At 38.9% G+C, this 25,349-nt stretch overlaps 1 protein-coding gene across 5 annotated transcripts in view; it reads right to left on the minus strand.

Annotated features, from left to right (window-relative positions):
• LOC309653623 (low-density lipoprotein receptor-related protein 12-like) overlaps positions 1-14,870 on the minus strand; it is a 147,101-nt gene extending 132,231 nt beyond the window's left edge. For 2 of the 5 annotated variants that reach the window (XM_082478504.1, XM_082478501.1), the window contains exon 1: positions 14,776-14,870. The gene's annotated coding sequence lies outside the window, so the exon portion shown is untranslated. Of the gene's footprint in view, positions 1-12,777; positions 13,022-14,775 lie in introns of those variants that run through there. The other 3 variants (XM_082478502.1, XM_082478500.1, XM_082478503.1) reach the window with 2 other exon arrangements.
• Between the last annotated feature and the right edge of the window lie 10,479 nt (positions 14,871-25,349).

Below are 25,349 nucleotides of genomic sequence, written 5' to 3' on the forward strand. Positions count from 1 at the left end.
TTCTACTTGATCATTTTGATAGTCCCTTATTCTTTTCATTCTTCTAATCTTTCATTTCTTTATACATATAAAATAAATTTTATATCCTAAATCTATTTCAATATATACATTTATTTTGGTCTAATTCTGTAGTTTATTATTTCTGATGATTCTTCCTCTTGCATTTTATGTTTTTATTTTTATTGTGAGCATATGTTTCCTGGAAATGGATCTGTAAGAGCCTAGATGACTATATTCAACAGGAAGACAAGACATGGAGAGAAAGTGCCAGAAGTAGAGGGAGGGGTAACTGAAAGTCCTGATGGAAGAATGCCAGTGTAGCTAGATGGTGGTTGTAGTTTAGGTTCAGTTAAAGGAGGGACTAGGAACAGTAAGTGAAGGGAAGGGACCTTTCAAGGAATAAATGTGTGTGTGTGTGTGTGTGTGTGTGTGTGTGTGTGTGTGTGTGTGATGTGAGGGAAGATTCGAAAATCTTTACCCAGAAAAGCAAGATCATCAGGTAAGTGGTCTTTAGAAAGATTATTCTGGCAGCAGGATAGCAAATGGATCAGAAGGAGGTGAGGTAGAGACAGGAAAATCATGAAGACAACAACAGTAAATGCCAGAGATTTAGAGGCTTTGAATAAGTCAGTGATGGGATGACTGAAGAAAAGGGGACATGAGAAAATTCAAGAGATGGGGCTAAACCTAACCTTTCACAATCAAGCAGTAATGCTCTCTTTCCAAGGATCCACACCAAAGTTTTCATACCCATTCTAAGTGAGATGACATTCCAAAGCATACAAAATATGTTTGACTTGGACACTAACACTCATTTCACTATCATAAATGTCAAACAACCCATATTGATGGTCAGATACTATATGTCTTAGAAGACTTCATAAAAAACAGCCAGATAACAAGCAGTATATGTTTCAGCAGCATATTGTCTTAATCTGGGGAGTCCTTTTCAGCTAACGGAAAAATATATAAAACCGAAAGAAGTCAAAGTTGCTAGTGACAATTTAATCCAAATAGCTTAATCTGAAAAGCTTTATTGCTTAGAGAGATATAATATTACAGAAAGCTGAAACATATCAATGTACTGTTAGAGTTTCTAATTCTATGACATAAACTTATTTTTAAATATTCTTCTTTTGTAATATTGTCTTAATCTTGCAGTATTAGTGATACTACTTTGAATAATGGAAATACCCAGTATAAATGCCTTTCCCTAAAATTGCTTATCTGATTATTCTACCCAAAGTCATGGACCAAAGTCACATTTCTGATTTTACACTTGAGATCAACAGGAGCAAGAGTAATGGCTAAAATTCACTGAGGACTTACTATGTTCCAGGCATTATTTATATATATTAATTAATTTAATCTTCATAACAAGTCTATGAGATGGGTTATAATTATTACTTATATTTTTGGAGACAAGGAAGCTGAGACACAGAAAGGATAAGCACATTACCCAGGGTCACACAGCTGGCATTCATCAGTGGAAGCAGAAACCTAATCCAAACATTCCTTTCATAACCACTCCACTCCACTGCCTATCTGAAAGTGTGACTCATTATGTTAGTACATCTTGTTGAATTTTATAGTTTTATGCTGTTTGAAGGAGTGCTGCTGGAATCATCTTCATTTCTATACCTCCACTGGGCCCTTCTATGTAATTCTGAAAATACGAACGATCTTTGTTTGAAAAGAGAGGTAGTCTTTAAGTGATAGCATGTGCATTTTGTCATGCCTTTGAGCTAGCTAGTCATAAAACTTCTCAAAGATAGTAACAGGTTTTGTTGACAATAATGGCCAGCCATAAACAGACTCAGAAATGCCTCACCCTAGACCAGGGGGTCAAGTCTGCAAGCACAATGGGAGCTTCCACTTGATGTTGCAGGTTACTGGACACAGAGTCCATGGTTCGCACTCCCAGAGGCAGCTGTGACCCAAATGAATTTAGCCTCATGGGTGTCAAGGAGACAACTGGACACCTACACTGAAGTGCAATGGCCACCTGTGCACCTGCAGGCCCTCTGCCCTGATGTGCAGTGAGCCTTTCCCACCTGGATTAGATGCTGCTTCAAGTATCAGGTAGACACTATGAACCAGGCTTGTGGAGAATGCCAATTACACACTGCCCCCAGGCACCTCTGTTTCAGGCTCCTCCTGAATATGGAGCCTTGCTGAGATCAGACTTGATCAAGATCTCCCTAGATAACAGTCATCTTGCCTAATAATACCTGCCAGAAGGCCTCCTCTTTGCTGCTTGTTGGTCTTTGGTAGTTCCCCTGACACCTGGCCTTTTCAAGCTCTCCCTCAGGGCTTCCCAGCAACTTTTAGAACAGGCACCATGCTTTTTATCAAAGCCTTGGGTCAGAAGTTATGTCAGGCATTTTCCTACTGGAAGAAAACAAAACACTCAAAATCAGCCAATGGATCCTTCCATGAACAAATCAGTTGGCTAGTAGAGAGCTCAGGGATAGTCACATAAAAATTCATTTTGATTAGGCCACCTAAAAAATGATTATAAAATACACAGGGGGATTCTGCAGATATTCTATATACTTTCAAGGTAGCATATTTAAAGTAGATTAATTTCTCCATTTATTTGGTACTTACTGAGTACCATCAGCAAAGCACTGCAGGAACAAAGAAGCGTGATTCTGTTTTCAGGAAGTTTAAAATCTGATTAAGGAGGGAGACATGTAACCAAGCATCTGTTCTATGAAGCCAGTAAGAGCCTGAAAGCTAGTGCTTTTCATAATAGATGTTAAACTAATTACCTAAATGGATTGTGCATTTTGCTTTCTTGTCAAAGTGATGCAGTCAAAGCACCTGGTCAAGGATCAAGTTGCAATCACTTCCTGGCTCCACCACTGGTCATGAGGGCCAACCTTTCCTGTCACAGTAGCTGGATAAGAGCAGTCACAACACAGACAAAACAGTGGAAGTCAGATCTGGGGATCTTGCTGGTTGTTTGGGGAAAGAGAACCATTCACCTTTTTACTTATCCAACAAATATGTATTGAGAACCCACTGTCTTCCAGGACCATCCCTGTGCTCTGGGGATTAGGAAGTAGGAATAACAACAAAAAGAAAGAGGAAGTGTCTGCTTTCCTGGAGCTTGAGTTGAGGGAATAAACAAATAAATACATGCTTAGTGCTTCAGGGTAATAAGGACCAAAGTCCAAATAGAGGAAAGCATTCTCTCTACCACTGTGATCAGGAAGGTCGACCTTGGACATGGAGCTACCAAGCAGATTCCTGCCTGAGCATCAAGCTGACACTGGGAAGACAGAGCGGAAACATGAAGAGAGGCTGATCCTGATGGCACAGCCTCATCTGGATCTAACCTTGCCTGAAATGCAATGATGTGAACCAACAATTCCCCGTTTTGTTGAAGTCACTTGCCAATACCCCAGTCCTTCACACTCCCATTTCTTATTACTCCACATAGAATCAAACAACCATTAAGTCCTGAAAGTGTTCTTTGTGTGCAGTGTCACGTTCTCATTCTCACTGCCATCCTCCCACTTCAGTCCCTCTTACACCTGGGAAATGGAATAACAGTGGAAGACCTCAGGGGGATGGATCCCACAGGAAGTAGTGAAGGAGGAAGGACACCTCTTTGGCTGGCCAAATCCACGCAAGTCAACCCAGGAAGTCATTCGGCATCACCTCCATCTAAGAAAATGGAAGAAGATGCTCATGAAGGCTCTGGGCATGTTGATGCTGGGGGTTGGGAAGGAGGCCTTGGGAGGGTGGGTAAGCCTGTCTCATCCCTAGGGAACTGGGATGGTGATTAAGATACAACATATGTCCTTTTCATGCTCAAATGCGCAATAGCCTGCAGGATGTATCTCCCCACTCCTGCTTCACCTTGCAGCAATATTCATGAGGAAAAGGAACTTTCCCTAGGCAAACATGCAGCCTATCTTCCAACAAATGAATCCTATCACTTAGAAGAAGAACAAGTGAAATCAGTCCATAGTGATGCAAATCTCCCAAAGATCAGGTTTTCAGGTTTCTTAAAATAGATCAGTAGTTCATCATGACAAAAGAATAGTAAATAATTATGATCCAAAATTTATTCTTATAAACGGAAAAATCAATATTATGTTTGTTAACCTTGTACCATAGTTCAAAATAGATCATTTGACTTACCTCTAATAGGTAATTGACTCTGAGATCTGTCAATTCTACTGTGTTCTATGCCAGAAAAAATATTTTTCAGAAATGTTCCTTGTCACTTTAAGAAAGCAAAAAGTAATTTGGCGTTTGCTCCCTTAAACTCCCTTATACTTACCTTAACTAAACTCTAGTCAACATATCCTCTTTCAGTCCCCCAGTTTTTTTAACCCCTCGCAATGACGGCATGGTTCACACCATAGAAAAGGATGTGCTCTGAAATGTCGAGGCTCACAGGTTTTCTTATCAGAACTTCCGTGAATCGAGACTTCCCTGGTGGAGCAGTGGTTAAGAGTCCGCCTGACAATACAGGGAACACGGGTTCGATCCCTAGTCCAGGAAGATCCCACATGCCGCGGAGCAACTAAGCCCACGCACCACAACTACTGAAGCCCTTGCGCCTAGAGCCCATGCTCCGAAACAAGAGAAGGCACCTCAATGAGAAGTCCGCGCACCACAACAAAGAGTAACCCACGCTGGTGGCAACTAGAGAAAGCCCGTAGCCTCAGTGCCGCAATGAAGACCCAACACAGCCAAAAATTAATTAATTAATTAAAAAAAGAAAACTTCCATGAATTAACACAACGTTGCAGAGAAGCCTAAGAATCACAGACACACAGCAGCTAGCCAGCTTGATGACATTACACAGCTATATTTTTCTTTTTATGTTGTATTATTATACTTTTAGTGTATAGCAATGTCCTTATTCTCAAGTTTCTAATCATCAAAGACACAGCAAACGTAAAGCTATATGACAAATCCTTAATTTTGATAATCTCCAAACATTTGAACAGATGTCTATAGAAACATATTATTTTTCTTACATCAGCCAAATCTGAGACATTAAAATAGTTAACAGTTCTTAAAATATTTTCTTCCATAATAGAAGTTTATATTAAAATTACTTTCTTTGACCTGAATCAAATTACTGAATTATTTTCGCATGCTAATCAGATTCCCTTTATTATATCTACTCGCCTTTAAATCAAAATCCTACCAGCCATTCCTTAGAACTGTAGTAACAGGAACCAGGACCTGGGAAGGCCTCAGAGGCAGGTTAAGTGCTGCTGGTTCTAACGGTGGCTGCATAGCAATATCCTAGAACACAAAACACCTCCGACACGTGAAGGCAATAGTTTCAACTGGGGCTCAACTGGGTCAGGGCAGATGTCTTTGTATTTCCTGATTGCTCACATGCTCAGAAATCCAAAGTGGAGAATATCCGTTCTGCATGGTAACAAGTAAGAAATAGCTCAATCCCACGTAACTGGATCGTCACCTAATCCAATCTGAGCCTCGCTTACAACTATTGACAGTGGTTTTTAATTCCTTCAGCAGGTCTCTCTACCCAACCAGCCTCCCTTAAGACACACAAACATACGTACACACACATGGTTCATTCTGCCACTTCTCCCACCAATTCACCACTCCGAGGAAGAGTGTATTTAGCTTAACTTTATCAAGCTCTTTGGCTGCCTGAGGATTTATAAATGTTAAAATAAAAACTAATTACAACCTTGAGAACTGCAGGTGGCACCTGGTCTTATGTCTCAAGGCAGCAGGTCGCTCCTGCATCATCCAAGCAGCAATGTCACTGCTTGCTCCTAAGCTCCAGAGAAACCCTCTGTTGGGTCTCGAACACCCCAAGTAATGAGATGCTACTGAAACGATCATGTGGGGACCCTAGGTCTATGCCACAGCGTTCAGTGGCTTCTGAGGTTATCGAAACTGCCACTGATTCCAAACAAGGTTCACCAGCCCCTTCCTCCCACAGTGGTCCAGTGAACACGTGGCATAAAAATTCCTTCTCCACAGGTGACAGCCACTAAGGCCAGAGATGGAACCACAGGTGATACAACTTAGGAACACATAAATTTAAATATCTGATACACCATTTACCATATCCCTAAAATGACTCATCCGAAAGGATCATATTTGCCAGTTTCAAAAACAAACTTTTTTCAAGTTTCTCTCCATGAGTTAGCTATAACTAGCACATCCTCCATGAGTATCTTTTCCTGATGTACTACCGAGTAAAAACCTAATAAAAGCCATAGCCTAGATAAAATATATCATTTTTTCATTTGTGATTAACAGCCTTGGAGGGAGGTTTTTTTTTAAACTGGTCCATTAAACGGGCATATATTTAAATAAAAATTATATAGTTTCTAACTTTAAACTACTCAAAATTTCAAGTACTTTATGTTTCAATTCTATTTCAAATCAGTACACTGAAAATACCCATTACCTGGAAACTAAGGAGAATATTTTTATTTTTTATGGCGAGCCAGACTCCCTATATTATTATTGAAAAGTAAAGTTTCTAATGAACCAGAAAGGAAATTTATTGTAAAGCAACACTCAAACTAAGCACATGTATTATCACACAAGGTTATGTGTACACCTACCAGACATGTGCAATCTCTATGTCAAAGCTTTATTTTCAAAAAGTTAAAAACACAACACGTACAAATATAGAACAAATGCATGCCAAAGAATCATAAACTCATTAATGACTAATCCAGTAAAAGAGCATTTTGAGAAACTAGGAATTTACAGGCATTTATAGAAGAACATTAGAATGAGATTGCTAGGTTACAAAAAAACTGATCAATGTCCTACAGGGCAATAAAACCTTTGTAGTTACCATATGTACCTGAAAAAAAAAAAAAAAGAAATCATCAATTTCAGCGTCTAAACTCCAATCAAATGGTAAATGACCAAGTCAGACATGGGTGCATTCTACTAGGTAATTAAACAATCATGTGGGCCTATTAAACAATGTCCCTGCATAATGTCAAAAGGTCACTCTATCATACCCTCTCTTTTTTTAACTTTTTATTTTACATTGGAGTATAGTTGATCTACAATGTTGTGTTAGTTTTTACAGTATTTACAAGTTGTGTATAACTTTAATTAGCACACAGATTTTAACCTTACGCCATAGAACTCAAACTGGAAAAAACAAGTATGATATTTTGAAGGAACGTATTACATGTGGCTTCCTGCCTCTCAGAAATAGGTAGACATAAATAATTCAGTTTTTAAAAGTTATTCAATACGATGCAACAGAGCCTATAGCAATCAGCACCGCAACGGGCCCCAGGTAGGCAGATTGAGTGGGGACACTTTGGAAGTTACTCTGAAGAACTTTGTATGTTGAAGCCAAGCCTTTAAAGGCTCTGAAAAGTTAAGTGGGGAGAAGATCCAGAGGTTAATTTCATATTTGTTTGTCAGGATTAGAATTAGAATTGCAGGTCAACCCTGGATCTATTCATTCCAAATTGTTTGAACTCTTTTATACTTTTATAAGTATACTTTTATATTCAAATTCTGATTTTGATTTAAAGGGAAAAATTCAAATTCAAATTTGCTCAGTTAATTGAGATTTTTGTCAGTGAATATGTCCTTTATTTAGTACTCTTGAATGATTTGGGGTTTTTTTTCCAAATCAACTCAAAGGAGCAGACATTCTTGAGCTCCAGTCTTCTCCCCAGAACAGGCTTTCAGGCGTGGGAGGGTCACTGATAATGTGTCTTTAGGGTCATTTTGTTTGTTTGCTTAAAGAGTGTCCCCCAGTTGCATAAGCTTCAGGACCCTCACAGCTCTAGCCTTGCCTGTCACTCTGTGTTGATAGTCACATAGACTTTGTAAGTTTTTTTGGAGAAAAAAATGTTGTTGTTTTCCCGAAGTTTTCAAAAATATTCTGACCTCAGTATTTCTGGGAAGTTTATTCAAATATGATTTTTTTTTAAAAACGGTCCGTTTACCAGTTTGTTGAAGACTCTTTCCAACAAGTCCAAGCTCCAGTGCTTACTAAATACCTCTCTCCATATTCTATGCTCATTTTCCCCAACATGTTTCACTGAATCACGAATGGATTCCCCATTCACCTGCTCCAGGGGCACATCCTCTGATAGGCTCCCTCCCTAAACCAAGGAACATATTACATACGGTCTAATGCCTTTCAGAAATAGGTAGACATAAGTAATTCAATCTAAATATCAACCAAAATACTGACATTTTCTTATTCAGATTATATCTCTTCTTCCTCCCCAAAGATCTGAAAATTCATAAAGAAACAGTAGATTCACAGGGATAATCCTGATTAACTTGGAGGATTCGACTCACTCTAGAAAACCACTAAGCACACTATTGAGACAAAAAGAAGCCTGCACCAATTAAAACAGTAGCAGGATTTTAGTCCATATTACCCAAGGTGAAAACTTCTTTATGGACTGTATTGTCTTAGCACACATGGCATTACTTGAGAGTGACTGTGCTCACATAGCAATAGAATATGTTGATGACACTTAGCAAATAATTACAAAGAATCTGTGCCCATTGAAATGACAGGAGTTCTGACAAACAATACCCTTGAGAAGAGACATTTGATAAACACACTATTAGACATTCACTTAAATCAATTCTCACGATTTTATATTTCTTAGCAGTTGTAGCATTATGTTCAGTTCCTCCATTCTGCAATTCCTGTATTTTTATACCAAATTCTTAAGGTTAATCATGTTATTGGGTTAGGATAATTTATACAACAAGTGTCTCACTATTATACTGTGTTATGTTATTTTTCTTTTAAAAGAATAATATTGTATGATAATATCTATTAGAGGATCATATTAATAAACTTTCATTAAAGATGATACAGTAACACTTTAGCACATAAGGAGCCATTGCTCCAGTGAAGAAAGGATTCAAATCTGATACAAATCTTCAAATTGAGGTGCTAATATATTTGCCTAGATCAAGCACTAGGTATTACATGAAGAGCACATGTTTGTCTCCCATGCTGGCCAACAAAATGGGCTTGATCTGCTCCCCCAACCAAGGGCAGAGACCTCTCATACATATGCAGGACATAACAGGGAGGAGACATTCTTGGATAAAAACAAATCCTGATTACCACTCCTAGAACAGTGATTCAAGTTGTGTGCCCCACCTGTAGTGGGCCAGAAATACATCTTTTATTCTCACAACAAGAAGGGCACTTTTGACAGGGGAAGGAAACAAAAGAAGACTTCTAGAGAAAATTACAAGTACTGAGATTTAACAAGGTGCGGATGAGTGTGTAACACTCACTAAATTGAACCCCTGGATCTATAAATATCATCATTTACGTCAAATAATCACCATCAACAGCGGCTGAAATGTCTAACACTGGCTTCAGTCCTTTTCAGAGACTTCAGTCCTTTTTCTTTTCACTGGGGAGTAGAGTTACGGAGGACAGCAGCTACTAGCTATAGCTGGTACTTTACTTATATGGGGAAAATAATTCAGCTGTAAATTAACTTCCAATTGTGTTGTTCCTTAATCGGGAAAGAGTGAACATTACTCCTCAAAGTGACATGCGATCCAGGAGACAGATTTACAATACTAAATATGCAATCAAAACACTGACATTTTCTTATTCAGATTATATCTCTTCTTCCTCCCCCTCCCAAAAAGATCTGAAAGTTCATAAACAAATAGTAGATTCACAGGGATAATCCTAAAACAGAGAGCTACTGCCCTCTTCCACTTGTGGCTCACGGTAGGAAGTGAGCAAACCAACCACTGTCTGCACAACAACTTCTGGAAAACAGGGCTCTAACTTGGAATCTATATTCTAACTTTCCTCTTGCATTCCATTTAAGAGGATAACTCCATTAGAATAACACTTTCATCTTGACAAAATACAAAGAGTTCTAGAAGGCAGACCAAGTAGAGATGCACAATTTTTAAATATCAGGTCCTAGAGGATGCTGTCCATTCAACTTGTTTTATCTTCAAAAAGACAGAGAATAAGAGAAAAAAAAAAAAAAGCCCATGTTTTTGGCTATTTAGAAACATTACTCTCGCCCTGTGTAGACTCCTCCTGACTTAAAATTTCCAATTAATTATAAAGATTCATGTCAAAACATGGATAATTTCTGAGATGTCAAATGTTTCAACCAAGTCCTGTATGAGAGTATGTCTTATGCCAGAACCTCACCCAGGTTGACACCCCCCCCACCCCCCCCCCCACCCCCGTCTCACTAATTTACTACTGAGAACCAGTTGTAAATAGAGGAAAAATGTCACTGTATCCTTTTGGGGAGAAGATCTTTACCTTTTTAAAAATTTACATACAGTTCTCATTATTTTATCAGGGCTTAAGAATATTTCATTTTTGTTAGTTTTAAAGTCTTGTCTGAAAAGATTACTTGAGTTCTTAAAACACTTCTTAGGAATAAAAGGTTAGCGATCAAAAGACTTGAGCAAATGCTGGTGTTCCTGATTTCTTGTTGGTAGCCTAAATCCCATCCTGCTGGCAAACTCCTCTTTAGAATTTCTCAAATGATGGGACAGGACTAAAAGAACCCTCTACCTTGATTTATGTAGTAACAAATTTCAAATATGGGTTTGAAATACCTTGCTTGTATATACATCTACACATACAAACAAACACCTCCCAAATATTCGAGAGTTAAGGAAAAATCCAATTGGTCAAATTAGCTAATCTAGACTATAATAAGATTCATTCACCATTACTTCTACTGCTACAAAGGATACTGTCAAATGAGATTAGCAAGCAATGATCAAACACAGTTTGTGTACCCTCTATGAATCTTTAAGTCTGCAAAGACATTTAAATATATACTTGACACTTGAACAACTATAGTAGCCATCTTTGCAGTGATCAAGGACTCTATAGTATCTAAAATGTTCTTAGCCATGCAAATTTACATCGGTACTTTTAACTTACTGAACTTTTAATCAGAGTACTAAGCACATCTAAATAAAACAGAGGCTGAAAAGTGAAAACTAGCATTGACATTTGAAGAGTCAGCCAGAGACCCAGACGAACTGAGCTTAGAGATATATTCAATTCAGAAAAGGCTATCTGCCTGGATATTCAGACATGGAGCACCTCAGAGCATGTGACTCTTAAAAAAGATGCTCAGTATGAAGAACATGATACCTCTGTGGATTTCAGGGAATAAAATACAAACAGAAAACAAAGAAATATCAAAATAACTGATCTTGCAATATCCTGTAATCACAACTAAGGAGACAAGAAAGGCAGCACAGCACTCTGCTTCTCTTCTAAGGGAAGGATTTTTGAAGCCATGTTTCCTTTAAGTAAGAGTGACCTCTGGTGACTTTTTAATTGCACCTCAGTGTACTATGTTAAATTATTCTACAATTCTTTTATACTAGCAATTCATTTAGTACTACATTTTTAATTTCTTAGCAAAGTGATAAATGCTTTACTGCAGGACCTAAGGATTTCATGTAAATGCCTCCATTTTAATTAATTCATGGAAATTGTGCCCAAAGCTAAATTAAAATTCTGTCTGAAACAGGGGGCAGTATTTTCTTAAAGGAGACTAAGGCTCATTTTCAGGAGTGACTCATATAATATGGCATTAAATGAGCTGATACTAAATGATGACAACACAAACTTATCACAGCCTCGGGGCATATATGGATGAGTGCTGGAAGGGTAACTATTTGTACAATATGCTTTTCACTTTAGCACAAACTTCCTGGTAAGGGCGGAGTTCCCCAGCCCACCCCACCCCCAGATAAAACTGGATACCCAGCAGCAAGATCGGTTTCTAACATGCCTACTAGCACTTTCTTGAAATGCATAATAGCTTGCCTTACTCCCTACAACCTGATTTAAAAAAAATTCTTGAGGGGGATGGGGTGTGGATGTAGGACTAAGGGGGCTTTCTTCCAATCGCTCAAGGAAAGAAAAGCGCTATGATGGAAATTTCAATCTGAATAACACTTCGAAAACTTTTTCCGATTTCCAGATTAAAATGCCTTGAGGTCGGCTGAATCAATTTGGCCTGCATCTTTAGATCAGACTCACATTGCCAGTCCAGAACTGAGAGGTTAATACATCTTCACTGAACCAACAAAATGAGAAACACAGCACATCACAATATACAAGCATGTGCACTTGCAAATGAACCTGAATGGCAGGTTATGTTTTTCCTTTAAGCAAAAGCCTTCTAATTCTGAGGGGTCTCTCCTTCTCGTAATTCTGGGGACTAACCAGGTTTGCCGCCTGGGCTCTGCTGCGGAGCCTACCCGCCGCTGCAGCGCCCGAGTTCTTGGTACCCGATTCCGCAGGGCGCCAACTGCAAACATCTACGCTAATGCAGGACCCGGCCAGGTCGGCCAACGATTTCCTTTCTGACATAAATCCTGCAAAATGTATTCATGGTAAAAAGAAATAAATGACATATTGGCATGCTCTTCTCTCCTCATCTCCTGCTATTCTCTCAGGTCTCTCTCCGCCTCAATATTCTCATGCTAATTTTAGGTTTTACTAGAACTTGAGCTTTCTCAATGAATATTCAAAACAACAGCACACAGACAAAATTCAGCTCACAGACAAGTCAAAAACAGGCTTTGTGTATTACAGACTTGACAAGTGGAAAAACCATTGTAAACCATCCTATCCAAGCGTTGGGACTTTGCGATGTTTTTTAAATGCCTCATTTTCAGAAGCAGACCAGTGATTCCATTTGTAAAATTCAATTATTTTTTTAAAAAACACGAATTCTCAGTTGTCAGTATAAGTTTTAAAAGATTTGCTGTACTCACAAGTATTCCCTGCTGCTAATGTACTCCAGGGCTGGGCAGACAAAAGAAAGAGCATCCTGAGACAGGCTCCCGCGGCGGAGTCCATGTTCACAGTCGCCGGGGCTCCCCACCCCAAACCCCAAGGTGTCCAGACAGCTGCTCTGAGCCGGAGTCTGCAAGCTCCCTCCCGCTCGGGGTAGCTAGCGCTCCCTCCTCCGGGCTCGGCGAACCCGCGCAGCCGGCGGGGCGGGAGCCCCAACCTGCAGCCACACCCCCACCCCCACCCCCACCCCCACCCGCTCCCGCCGCGCTGCGAGCTCCACGCGTCCCGGGCGCTCCTGGCGGTGGCGGGAGGAAGTGCGAGTCAAGTCGGTGAAGGTCTTCAACCTGTGCTCGCTCCGAAGCCGAATCCGAATCCGCGGTCCTAGCTCCTTCACCGGCAGGTTTCCCACTCTGAACAGCTGAGCAGTTCAGTGGACTTCAGTCTGAGACCGAGCTTCACCACGCTGATGATGCTTGAGCATTAACACCGATGCTAGGAAAAAGGTGAGTTTCTTTTTTTTTGGTTGAAAAGAAGTTAGGACAAGTAACTAACCCGGTTTGAAGAAAATATTTACATGTACTGAGAACTGTTGTAAAAAAGACTGCTTTTGTTTTCCCAACTCATTTAATGATTCATATTTAAAAATAAAAACCTAAAGAACCTTATTATGGTAATCATTTCGAAATATATACGGTTATATATACAGTGTTATGTGTCAAAATACATCTCAAGAAAGCTGGAAAAAATTAAAATTTAAAAATAATTAATTAAAACACCGACCCGACTTCTACTATAATGTCAGCATTTTATTATGTATATTCCTACTTGGAGATTTGAGAATTGTGGTCAGCAGATATATAAAACTAAAAACTGGCATCCTGGGAGAAGGAATCTTACTCCAAATATCATCAGGGAAGTGACCTTATGTTAAGTAGGTAAACTGAATACACTTAATTGAAGAATGAAGAGTTTTGAATCAACTTCTATATACTGTATGTGTATTCCTTTCCATTCAAATTCTTTAATACAATTACCCAAAAGTTCATATTGAAAAATGATGGAATAGAAAAGGCATCTTAAATAAATAAATAAATGGATAGATAAATAAATGGATAGATAGGCAGATAAATAGATAAATTGTTTCAGAGTATACAGATAGAGGCCTGATGGCCCATGGAGGAAGAAGGATTTCAAGATCCATGACCTTGAGGTAAGTCACATGGCCTCCTCTACTTCCTAAAGAGGCTGCCAGCAGATGTAAATGAAGGAGGTATGAGCATGGCATCACTAGGATCAATACTCTCCTAAAACTGTGACCAGACTCATGACAAATGTGCTGAGACTTAGGAACAGTGTCCAGGCATGCTTGCACCATCCAAAGTGATCAGAATATGAAAGTAACTTTAACCTTGAGTAGGGCATTGTATGCCTGAGAACAAAGCAGAAAAGCTGTTTTTATTATTTCTATTCTGCAACCTGGGTAAAAAACAAAAACAGGAATAGAAAATGTAAATAGCTTGGCAAGGCCACAGAATTTACAAGTAGAATTTGACCCAAATATGTAGATTCTGATCCCAACTTTCCAGCTTTCTCCACTCCTACTCAGGGCCCCTGGGAATCAGGAACTCTTCCCACCCACCCCATCAATCAGCAGTCCCGGGAAACACTGAGCAAAGCTTGCTCGGAGGGTGCATTTAGAACCTTGAAAAAAGCCACAAGTGGTAGAGTGACCTTCATTTATTAGTCAGACATTTTCCTAGTGCCTAATACATGTCCCAGAACCTGAATATGGTATTTCTCATTTTTAAAGCAAATATAAATTAATGATTTACATTAAGTGTCTAATATTTTTTAAAGCCTATACAACAGACAGTCTGTGTGTGTGTGTGTGTGTGTGTGTGTAATCTAAATAAATGGTCACAGCATTCCTTTGAAGTAAATGTTACTCTGCCCATTTAATGGATAGACAGACTAACCTCAGAGAGTTTAATGGATGTGTCACAAAGCAAGCCAGACTTGGACCAGGTCAGCTGAGCTCTGAAACCCCTTCTCACTGGCCCTCAGGTCTCTGAAACAGAAAAGTTGTCACCTGTGAAAACTCTATTCAGTTGTTCATGGGAAATCCATTTAAAAGGGGTTAGAAGGCGCCTCAATAATTGATGTCAATTAAAACCAAAAAGGACAATGCTGGTAAATTACTTGAGCAGACATTCAGGAGGGATTTTCCAAGTCAGAGATGAAACAGCCCACGAGGGATTGAGATTTGCAGGCAGATGTCCTTGTGCAGTGCACAGCACTGTCCACTGGACAGCACTGGGGCTGTTACATGATCTTCCAAGACAAGGGCAGCCCCAGGTGAGGAGGCTTGAAGAGACCAGGCAAAGCAGGGCCCAAAGCAGGGACTTGCTAGCAGACAGCTGATGTGACTCCTGGTTTGACCCCTTTCCAGCTGCCTTCTTTCGCTGGAGACTTCGTGGCTTTGTGCTTCACTTTTCTTGTTTGTAGAACGGTGATGATAGCCAGTCATAGAGCCATTATGAAATTACAGGTCTGAAACCCCCACAAAGGGATGGAAACTGCTGAGCATTCCACGTACCAGCCCCAGAGCTGCCCTGGGAGTTGGTACCCACCCGTGAGACCCCCGGCAGCTGCTCAGCATCTGTGATCCTCAGCTTCGTTGTCTGTTTCATAAGATAATAGAAGTCTTACCAGCAGAGAACTGATCCAAGGGTTACAGGAGAAAATGAATGTCAAGTACTTAACACCATGCTCATCCACAGGGCGCTGGATCAGGTAGGCTGATGCTAGAGCTCCAGGCTCAGAGGAGAAAGGATGCCTAACGGGACCGCCAAGGCCTCCAAGCTAAATCCCTGCAGGTCAGGGGCAGTCCGCTGCATTCTGTGACCTGTTTCCACAGCCCTTTGCTCTTTTATGTAAGAAAGATGACAGATAATCAACAAGGACCTACTGTATAGCACAGGGAACTCTACTCAACATTCTGTCATAATCTATATGGGAAAAGAATCTGTAAAAGAATGGATACATGTATATGTATAACTGAATCACTTTGCTGTACAACTGAAACTAACACAATATTGTAAATCAGCTATACTCCAATATAAAATTCAATTAAATTTTAAAAAATCAAAACAAAGGAAAGGTGAAGAAAATGTGTAGATCTAATCTTGCACATTTCTATAAGTGATGATTCAAACCCCACAAATCACGCACGCGCATATATGTATGTGTCTGCAGAGTTCACACCAAACACAAAAGAGAACTTGAAATCAGCACACGTCACAAATAAAAGACAAGAAATCAACTTCCGATGTTCAGAAGTGTGTGGACTCTCATATGTGTAAGTGCAGACAGGCTGCCTAGGAAAGTAGATTCTAAGTGAAACTACACCCTTGGCAGTTCCTGACCAAAGTCATCTGTTTTCCTGCTCACCTGGGAGCAGACTGTGCACTCAGGATTCCCCACCGAGAAGAGGAAGGATCAACTCACCCCACCCGAATGAAATCCTTTCTCAATGCTCTCCATAGATCAAAACATGACTCCATTCATTTTTCTTCTTTATTCAGCAGTTTTCTCCCTGTAAATTATTTCTGCGTGTTTTATCTAAATCTGGGAATACATTTAACTTTACTCTTGTAATGGGAACAGATTTATCATTAAATCCTCTGAAAGAATACTGTGAATCAAATAGAATAGTATTTCTATTAGGAGTCATTTTTCCCATAAGCCCCCAGGCAACAAATCCTGAAGAACAGTTATGGAGAGACAGACTGCAGGGAGAAGAGCTGTCACATGTGTGATAAAAAACACACTGTACGGTGTCTTCGCAGGTTATCTCTGATGAGCTATGTTCCCTATAACTAGCCCTTGGAAGCCCTGGTTTTAACAACCAAAGGATTATGCATCTAATTACATAAAATCTCAGCTAGAGAATAGTCAGCCTCATATTGTTACCCGAAAAACTAGGTTCGCCTCTTGGTGGGTGTCGAGCCAAAAGACACAACCAAGACAAAGAGTGAGAGAAGGAAGGATTTGTTACTTGCAGCAAGTAAGTAGAACACCAGGGATCTTTCCCAAAGCAGTGTCTCCCCAAACAGCAAAACTGGGGAAGTTTGAAGCTAAGGGTACATGGATATTCATGAAAGGACTTGGGAGGTAGGCAGAGCCCAGGCTTTAGTTGATTGAAATCCGGAGGATCAGAAAAGGTCAAGGCCATCATCCCTTAGGTTCCGTTTGACCTGGTGCTTGAGTGCTTCAGGCTAATCCCTACCATGGAAACAGAACTGGAAGTCTTTACAACTGATACATTATTACTAGTGCTACTTCTCTTGCCAGATAACAGTCAGCATTCTTGTTTTCCCTTAAGATCCTTAATTACTGAGACCTGTTCAAGGGCAAGCACTCTGGCCAGGCTTAGATCACACAAAATGGCTTGTACTAAATGAATAGGTGTTCTCTTATGGCCAGAAAGCCATGCCTGGTTTTCTTTCTCCATAGACCCCCTACCTTATCTGCTTATAATATTTCTTTCCAATTCAGCCCATTTCAACCCAGGAGGACTTTTGGGGACTAACAAACACTGGTATCTAAGATAGAACGAACCACAACTAAGAACTTGAAGTATAAAAGCAATACTGCATGGTATTTCCAAAAGTGCTTAATAAACATTTCACAGGATTGCGCATAAACAACACACTTTTCCTGACATTCTGGCACAAGTAGAATCAGAGAGGCTTAACGTTAAAATGAAGTGCAGAGTCAGCTGTCCAGCATTCTACCCAATTCAAGCACCACAGTCTCCAATATCATCTTGCACACATGTCCACTGATGGCAGCAGCTGAGGTGCATACATATAGAGAAAAGGGAGATTCAAGAACTTCCTTCTATCATATCACAAAGAAGGATAAATTCACAGAATCAACTACATGAGTGTCCAGGAAAAAAAAATTCTTTTTTTTTTTTTTAAACTTTTTAAATTGAGATATATTATACCCTTTAAACAAAATTTCTAATTTTATGAAAGGCATAAAAGGTCACAAGTTTTCTTTACTTCTTTGGGGTAGGAAGAGGGAGGCAGAGTTGAGTGTATCCTTGAAAGTCCTTTTCTAATTTAAAATTAAAATCAACATCTGATCTTGACCTAAGAATTTTTCTATTGAGGTATAATTGACATAGAACACTATATTAGTTTCAGGTATACAATTCAATGATTTGACATTTGTGTGTATTGCAAAATGAACGTCACAGTAAGTCTGGTTACCATCAATCACCATACACAGTCACAGATTTTTTTCTTTCTTCTTGTGATGACAACTTTTAAGATTTACTTGCAGCAACTTGTAAATATGCAATACAGTATTAATAACTATATTCACCATGCTATACATTACATCCCTGTGGCTTATTTATTTTATAACTGGAAATTTGTACCTTTTGAACCCCCTTCACTCATGTCACCTATTTCCCACCCCCATCCCCATCCCCCCAGTCTGGCAACCAACTATCTCTTCTCTGTATTTGTGAGATCCTTTTTTTTCTTTTTAAGATTACTCATATAAGTGAGACCATAGGTTATCTTTCTCTAACTTATTTCACTTAGCATAATGCTCTCGAAGTCCCTCCATGTTGTCACAAATGGCAAAATTTCCTTTTTCTTAATGGCTCAATAGTATTCCAGTGTGTGTATCACATTTTTTTAGCCATTCACCCATCAATGAACACTGAAGTTGTTTCCATGTCTCAACTCTTGTAAATAATTCTGTAATAAACATGGGTGTGCATATATCTTTTGGAGTTAGTGTTTTCATTTTCTTTGTACAAATACACAGAAGTGAAATTGCTGGATCATATGGTAGTCCCAGTTTTGATCTTTTGAGGAAACTCCATGCTATTTTCCATACTGTCTGTAACAATTTACTTTCCCACCAAGAGTGCACAAGTGTCTCCTTCTCTCCACATCCTTGCCAACACTTGTTATTTCTTATCTTTTGATGCTAATCATACAAACAGGTGTGAAGTGATAGCTCATTGTGGTTTCGATTTGCATTTCCCTGATGATTAGTGACGTTGAGCATCTTTTCCTATACCTGTTGGTCAACTGTATGTGTTCTTTGGAAAAATGTCTATTCAGATCCTTTGCCCATTTTTAATTAGATTGTTTGTTTGCTATTGAGTTGTGCGAGATCTTTATATATATTAGCTATTAGCCCATTATCAGATACATGATTTGCAAATATTTCTCCCATTCAATTGGTTGCCTTTTCATTTTGTTGATGGTTTCCTTTACTGTACAAAAGCTTTTTAGTTTGATGTAGTCTCACTTGTTTATTTTTACTTTTATTGCCTTTGCTTTTGGTGTCATATCCAAAAAATCATGGCCATGACCAATGTCCAGGAGCTTACCGTATATGTTTTCTTCTAGGAGTTTTATGATTTCAGGTCTTAAATTCAAGTCTTTATTCCATTTTGAGTTAATTTTTGGATGGTGTAAGGTAGTAGTCTAGTTTTATTCTTTTGCATGTGGCTGTCCAGTTTTGCCAACACCATTTGTTGAACAGACTGTCCTTTCCCCATTGTATATTCTTGGCTCCTTTGTGATCAATTAAGTGACCATATATGTTTGCGTTTATTTCTGAGCTCTCTATTCTGCTCCATTCATCCATGTGCCTGTTTTTATACCAATACCATACCATAGTTTTGTAATATAACTTAAAATCAGGAAGCATGATGCTTCCAGCTTTGTTCTCTCTGAAGATTGCTTTGGTTATTCAGGGTGTTTTGTGGCTCCTTACACATTTTAGGATTTTTTTGCTCTGTTTCTGTGTAAAATGCCATGGAAATTTTGATAGGGATTGAATTGAATCTGTAGATTGCTTCTGGTAGTATGGACAGTTTAACAATATTAATTCTTCTAATCTATGAGCCACAGAGTATCTTTCCATTTATTTGTGTCTTCTTCAGTTACTTTCATCAGTGTCTTATAGTTTTCAATGTACAGGTCTTTCACCTCCATGGTTAAATTTATTCATAGGTATTTTATTCTTTTGATGCAATTGTAAGTGGTATTGTTTTATTACTAGCATATAGAAATGCAACCGATTTTGTATTCTGCAACAGTACTAAAGTTGTTTATTAGTTCTAACAGTGTTTTTTTGGTGGAGTCTTTAGAGTTTTCTATATATAATATCATGTCATCTGCAAATATTGACAATTTTACTTCTTCCTTTCCAGCTGGGTGCTGCTGATTTCTTTTTTTTTTTTTTTTGCCTAATTACTCTGACTAGGACTTCTAATACTATGTTGAATAAAGGTGGCGAGAGTGGGCATCTTTCTCTTATTCCTGATCTTAGAGGAAAAGCGCAGAGTATGACATCAGCTATGGGCTTCTCATATACGGCCTTTATTGTGTTATAACCAATTTGATTTTATTGCACAGAATTGAATCTAAATTCAACCATAAGCATTTTAATGATTATCATTAAAAGTCTTTTTAAATTGAAAACAAGACTGAGAACTTGTAATAGTGCTGGATAATTAAAAAAATACACCCTTAACGATTAAGTTTATTCCATAATTCCAGTGATATTTTTTTAGGCTGAAGTACAGATGAATGAAGAACTCCAATGTACAGGAATCTTGAAAATACTCTGAGTGAAATTAGTCAGTCATAAGGAACCATATATTTATATGAGCCCATTGATATGAAATGTCAGAAAGGACAAACCTATAGAGACAGAAAGTAGATGAGTGTTTGCTTGGGGCTGTGGGAGATGGGAGACTTGTAGGCTAGAAAAAGAAAGATTTCTTGTTTTGGAAATTGATAAAATTTCCAAAAATTTTTTTATCAATAAAATGGATAAAATAGATTGTGGAGATGAATGCACAACTCTGTGAATATACAAAAAAACAATTGAATTGGACACTTTAAGTAGGTGAATTGCACAGTAGGTGAATTATATCTCAAAGCTGTTTTTAAAAAGGAATACAGAAACTCTAGAAAAACATTGAATCCATTGACATCTACTTTACCACACTATTCCAAATAGAAATGTAACTGAAAAATGGGAGTTAAAAAACATAAGCAGTAGGGCTTCCCTGGCGGCGCAGTGGTTGAGAATCTGCCTGCCAATGCAGGGGACACGGGTTCGAGCCCTGGTCTGGGAAGATCCCACATGCCGCGGAGCAACTGGGCCCGTGAGCCACAACTACTGAGCCTGCGCGTCTGGAGCCTGTGCTCCGCAACAAGAGAGGCCACGATAATAAGAGGCCCGCGCACCGCGATGAAGAGTGGCCCCCATTTGCCACAAGTGGAGAAAGCCCTCGCACAGAAACGAAGACCCAACACAGCCAAAAATAAATAAATTAAAAAAAAAAAAATGCCACCTCAAAAAATGCCACTTTGGCATAAATATGGTTTTGAGCTGAAAGCAATTGAAAATCAGCAGATGCAGGAAGAAATCTTCCCTCCCTTTTTCTCCCTAAAAGCAGGGCATGAATTTTCCCTGAGACCGGGGCCCCCTCTCCCGAACCAGGAAGAAGAGAGTGACTCTTGTCACCAAAGGTGGAGAATGGGCACTGAGGTGAGTCTACATAAACAAACCTTATGAAAATAGCGCTTATCTCCCATCAGTTTCCCCATATATTTCCTACTCACTTTCCTCCAAACCCCCTTTCCTTTCTTTAAAATGGAATATAAGCCCCCAAGTCTAACTACTTCTTTGAGTTTCACTTCCTTCCTGTTGGACTCTTTCACACAGAAAATATTAATTAAAATAATTTATGTTTTTTCTTCCATTATTCTGTCGTTTGTCAGTTTACTTTGCAGGCCCCTACGAATAAACCTAAGAGCGTAGAGGAAAGAAATTTCCTCTCAGACATTAGCAATGAAGGGGAAAAAAATGTTTTAGTGGTGACATGGGAATGAACTTTGGAGTTGGTCAAATCATCACAATGGTCACATCAGTCATCTATGCTGAGCAACCCTCCCTTGGTATTCTTGTCCTGCCTCTATTTCTCATGATATCTGGTAGCACTGCGGTGCCCAGGAATGTAATGAGCTCTCTCCAAGGTGAGGCCTATATGCAGATATTATTTTATAAACTATTTCCAGAATCTTGTTCAAGGTAAAACCGTACAATTCATGTTCTAAGTTCGAAGGCAGCTCAGCTCACAGAGAAGACCTTTGAGAAAGCACAACATGCTTACGGGTCTCTGGCATGGTATCAATGTCAGCCTCTAGACTGTGTCAAAAGCAATTCTGCACTCCCTCGTATTGACCAAACATGGGTAAAATACCTCTTCTGGTGCTTCCTTCTCTCTGATGATGTAGCTACCTGGGAGCCTGTAAGAACTCACTAATACTATGCTTTCTAAGAGCAGTTTCTGCTCTCACTCAAAATTGTATAGTTTATCTTTAATCATGTGGATAGCTTCAAGATTAGTGTTTTGGTTTTTCGTATTTTTTACAATGGGATAACTTGATAATATATCTGAGAATACCCTTCCCAGTAATTCTAGTCTCCTTGACATCAGTAAGATACGGAAGAGAAAAACCTTTGTAAAATGGTGTTAAGGAAAATTATCCAAAAGCCTGAAAAAAACTAAAGGGACGTTTGCCTGTGCTTTCTTAGTTATGCTAGGGTTTGATTATCAGGCCTGCCTGCGGATTATCTGAATCTCTAGGCATATACCTTTGCATCTTTGTTTAACTTGTTATTTACTATTGATAAAGGTATGGTGTAATTCTGAAGGGGTTGATGTTGATTTGTACCTTGATTTCTGTCAGATAGCAATACAAATAATGTCTGTTCAGTAGGGATGCAAATGATTCCTTTCTGATGGAAAATACAATTTCCAAAATTCATAATGTTAGCTGATTTTCCCTACAGAACATGAGCTATTTTTTTATCTAAAATCAGTAATCTTATTTAGGAATTCTTCCAGCTACTATAAAAGCTTCTACCCCATTTAGTTCTTTTGAATCAGCACTACCATCATGCCAGTTCTCTTATTAATGGGTTCATTAAATCTGTGCCATATACTCATTTTACATTTGCATGAGAGTCATGAGTTTAATTTATGAAAATGATACTTCGACAAGGAGCAATTGTGAGTAGCACAATGTGCACCAGTCAACAAACCATGGGCACACAAAGTAAGGGCTACCTGCATGGACATACACACCAAAAAAACTGGTCACTTTCAAACAGTATCTCTGCTATCTTTTCCCTGCTTTTATTTGGGTTCATAAGAGCTCAGATTTCCCAATATCTAGTAGATATGTTAAGTTTCTCTGTTAAAAATATGTAGGCTTATATTTGTTTTAAGCTCATATATAATTTTTAATCAAAATTTTGGACTCTGCCCTTTTCCATAGGATAGTTAGTGCCTAGTGATTTGAGGGTGGGTCTGATAACAGGCTCCTATCCAAAGCTGAGATTTATTCTGGAAAGTTTAAGCCTGCAGCTCCATACTGTAGGTGTCCTTACACCTACAACACTGAGGTGTCCTTACTCACCACCTCCCTGCCCTGCTTGTTCCCGCTGTCTGCCTGGAGAGAACCCTGGGGAGAACCTCCACCACTGCCCCACTCTTCCTTCTTTTTGGTCTTCCCCCTTACTTGGGGAGATTGCTTGTACACTTCTGCTTTTCCTTCTCCCTTCCCTTTGCCCCTCTTTTACCAAGTCTAATCATACTCCTTGGATGGGACTATTTCCCTTGCAATCAACTTCATTGCAATTGTTTTGATTAATGGTTATTGGCACCATTCCCCTATCAAAAAGAACTAATCAAACACCTGACCTGGTGGGTGGGGATCAATTCCACTACGATGAGCAAAGGAGAGCTGAGAGGACACTGATTTCATAAATGGACTCGTGAATGTTTTAGTTATAAAGAGTTTTGTGTCCCTATACCATTTAGTAATTGTAGGCCTGTGAAACTGAATTTTAAATTAACAAAAACTCTTCATTGTTCAATTCAAAGGATATGTTCTACTTACTATTTTGTACCAGAACAAATGTTGAACTGGCACCAAAGATGAATGACACATCCTACCAGCCCTCAACGAGGTCACAGTCCAATGGAGTTGATAGGCATGTACATATAACATGCAAGATTTCTTTTATAAATATTGCAGAGGTATAAACCAGGTGAAATTAAGGCATAATTAGGGAGAAACACAAGATTGAAGAATCTAAAAAGGCTTACCGGGGGCATTACATTTTATTTTATTATTATTTTATTTTAATGAAGTCCTGTTGCATTTTATATTGAGTTCTATGATCCATTTAATCTATATGAAAAGTGTAAGGTCTTTGTCTACATTCATTTTTTTTTTTTTTTGCATGTAGCTGTCCAGTTGTTCCAGCACCAAAATTACACACGGAGAAACAGACAATCTCAATAGGCCTATATCTATTAAAGGATTTGAAACTATAATTAATAACCTGCCAAAAAGAAAGCACTAGGGCCAGATTGGTTCACTGGTGAATTTTAACAAATATTTTAGGGAAAATGTATGCTTATTCTCTAAAAATAGAACTAGAATGAATACTTTCTAACTCATTCTAGGAAACCAGCATTATCCTAACACCAAAAGCATACAAAGCATTACAAAAAAAAGGAAAAATTCAGACAAATGAATACAGTTGCAAAAATCCTGAACAGAATATTAGTCATTCAAATCCAACTATGTATGAACAGAATTATACACCATGGGCAAATGGGATTTATTCTAGGTATACAAGGCTGGTTCAACATAAGAAAACCAACTAGTGTAATTCATCATATAAACAGGTTAAAGAAGAAAAACTATATGGTCCTATTAATAGATCCAGAAAAAGCATTTGACAAATCCAGCATTCATTCATGACAAAAACGTTCAGTAAACTAGAAATAGAAGGGAACTATTGCAACTTAATAATGAGAATTTACAAAACACCTACAGCTAATATAATATTTATTAGTGAGAAACAAGATGCATTCTCACTAAGATTAAGAACAAGGCAAGGGGGCTTCCCTGGTGGCGCAGTGGTTGAGAATCTGCCTGCTAATGCAGGGGATACGGGTTTGAGCCCTGGTCTGGGAAGATCCCACATGCCACGGAGCAGCTAGGCCCGTGAGCCACAACTACTGAGCCTGCGCGCCTGGAGCCTGTGCTCCGCAACAAGAGAGGCAACGATAGTGAGGGGCCCACGCACCGCGATGAAGAGTGGCCCCCGCTTGCCGCAACCAGAGAAAGCCCTCACAGAAACGAAGACCCAACACAGCCAAAAATAAATAAATAAATAAATAAAAAAGAACAAGGCAAGGATATCGCCTCAACACATTTTTTCAACATTGTCCTAGAATTCACAGCTAATATAATTAGACAAAAAAAGGAAATTAAAAGTATATAAATTGGAAAGGAAGAAATAAAACTGTTTTTATAGATGACACGATCATCTATGTAGGCAATCTCACAGAATCAACAAAAAACTTTGAGAACTAATAAGCAATTATAGCAAGGTTGCAGGATACATTTTTCACATA

The sequence above is a fragment of the Balaenoptera physalus genome, assembly GCF_965194825.1.
Source record: "Balaenoptera physalus genome assembly, contig: HAP1_SCAFFOLD_706, whole genome shotgun sequence".
In the NCBI taxonomy this organism is placed as follows: domain Eukaryota; kingdom Metazoa; phylum Chordata; class Mammalia; order Artiodactyla; family Balaenopteridae; genus Balaenoptera; species Balaenoptera physalus.